We start from the raw sequence: 2,735 nt of genomic DNA, 5'->3' as shown, positions 1-2,735 counted from the left end.
TCACTGAGAAGAATATGAGCTTCCACAGCACAAGACCCAACACCTAGCAGAGGAAATGATACATATTAGAATTTGGGAAATATGAATTAGTGAATCCATAAGTGAAATTATGAAATTAAAGTAAAAGATTATTGTCGAGGACCAACCTAATTAGGTATTTAGAAATCACAAAAGAAAACAAACATAGATCATATGGTCTATAACTTTTAAAATATATTTCATTTCTTTCTGCTTTAGATATTTACTGTCTACCTGCCTACTTGTTGATTTTTATATTAAAATATTTTATAACTTGTAAATTAAAAATGACCATTTAGAAATGTGAGAAGTCTGAAAGTGATAAGATATCTCTGTACCTTGAAAATCTTCGAAGCAAAATGAACATGTGATCAGCTTTCAAAATGTGTGCTTTTAGAAGAGCAACAAGAAGGAAGCAATTTCACCAGTGGGATGTAATTTGCTGGTAGTTATATGATAGCTGTGTGGAACACTAATATGCCCCCAAAAGGTATAATCAAGTTTGAATCATTGTGGTTACCTAAGGAAAAAAAGAGCCCATGATAAAAGATTATCATATCTCTAATGTTAAGAAAAATAATTTATCTATTTCATAAGTATTCAAAATTATTAGTCTTTGCCTTTATTAAAGAACAGGGTATAAATATTGTTTTAGATTACAGTAGTAATTATATTAATATTTTCAAAAAATACTTTGTGTCAGTTCATACCACATGTGGCAAAAACCATAAGATTTTTCTCAAAAATAATAGACAATATTTAGAACTTGCAAAATATATGAGTAAATACAAAGCATATTTTATATATATATACTAGCTGTATCCGGCCACGCGTTGCTGTGGCTCAGTCTGGTTAAGTGGAAAAGAAAGAAAAGGGAAAGCACACGTTAATAATATGTTTAATTTCACAATGCTTGTGAGTATACAATATTTTTTGTTGTTCCATTGTCTGTGCAGATATAGAGATTGTCTGGTTTGCCGACTCTAGAACGCGCAACATATAATTGTCCATGTAAGAAGCAATCCGTGTGTAGATATAAACCGCAGAATTCTAAAGATTGGCCCTGAGCTTTGTTGATGGTGATTGCAAACGCCAATCTAACGGGGAATTGCAATCTCTTAAATTGAAATAGCATATCCGTTGGAATCATAGGAATGCGAGGAATGAGGACATCTTCACCTTTGAAAGGTCCTGTCAAGATTGTTGCTTCTACGACGTTGCTCATTAAGTTTTTTACTGCAAGCCACATGCTGTTGCAAAGCTTTGGCTGGTTGATATTTCTCAACATGATAATTGCCACGCTGATTTTCTATCTTTTAAAAAAAATATATAAGATTTTTATTTATTTATTTATGTATTTAATTTTTTTATTGATTAAGGTATCACATATTTGTCCTCATCCCCCCATTCCCATCCCACACCCCTCCCCACACATGCTCCCACCCACCTGTTGTCCTTAAGCGCTGGTTAGGCTCATGCCACGCTGATTTTCAATTGCAGTATGTGTGGTGGCATCCCTGGCAGATCGAGTGAATTCAAAAATTCTGTTGGATAAGTAACAGCTTCATCTGCTTCCACAACAGTGTTGATGGACTTGTATGTGACTACCTCGTTTTGAATGTTAGACTGAATAATATTGTTAAGTTCATAGACATCTTTGTTCTTGGCCGCAAGAATAGCTCATTCACTCAGCCAATTGTGATTCTTATAATTGGTTTGAATATTGGGAAATACTTTTTCAACCAATTTTTCTTTTGACGTCACTGAATTGCAGAAATTATGAGGCAATGAAATTCGTCCTGAGGTCAGATCAACCGGCACCTTTCCGTTCCCAATTTCCAGCAATTGGTGTGAGAATATCTCAGCTGATCGATCATTTTGCAGCTGGACACGCATATTTATAGTTAATTTTAACGTCTTTATGTGTCGCCACAAAGTAGAGTATTTCAGGCAAGCATTTATTTCAACCGCTGGTGTCGATCGAGGAATTACAGGTAATGTTTGCCTGAAATCTCCTGCAAGCAATATTAATGTGTTCCCAAATTGTCTGATGTTTCCACGCAAATCTTGCAATGATTGATCAAGAGCCTCGAGCGATTTTTTTTGTGCACCATTGTACATTCATCCCAAACAATAAGCTTGCATTTCTGCAATACTTTTGACATGCTGGATGCTTTGGAAATGTTGCACGTGGGAGTTTCAATGAATTGCATGTTCAATGGCAATTTCAAAGCGGAATGAGCAGTTCTTACACCTGGTAGCAATGTCGCAGCTATTCTGGACGATGCAAGAACTAAGGCTATGTCATTTTGGGATCGAATTGCTGCCAGAATCAATCTAATTAGGAACGTTTTACCAGTTCCTCCTGGCGCATCTTAGAAGAAGATTTCTCCAACCCCATTATTGACAGTTTGCATTATTTGATCGTAAATGCCTTTTTGCTCAAGCTTTAGCTTAAGTATATTTGATTGCACATACGACAAAAGATCACCCGTGTTGTAATTTTGTTCACGACGCAATTCTACATTGAACGAAGCAGCAGCAGATCGATTCGGTGATGGCATTCCCAATTGATTAAGAACTTTGTTCGCGATTTCTAAGCACAAATCTTCAATCATTATCAACACTGAAATGGAATAGTAAAATTGGAAATTTGGAAATCGTAAATGGATCGTAAATCGGACACATTGAAATGGAATCGTAAAATATTTAGTATA

Source organism: Eptesicus fuscus, chromosome 1 (assembly GCF_027574615.1).
Source record: "Eptesicus fuscus isolate TK198812 chromosome 1, DD_ASM_mEF_20220401, whole genome shotgun sequence".
Lineage (NCBI taxonomy): Eukaryota > Metazoa > Chordata > Mammalia > Chiroptera > Vespertilionidae > Eptesicus > Eptesicus fuscus.
This window is presented reverse-complemented; position numbering follows the sequence as displayed.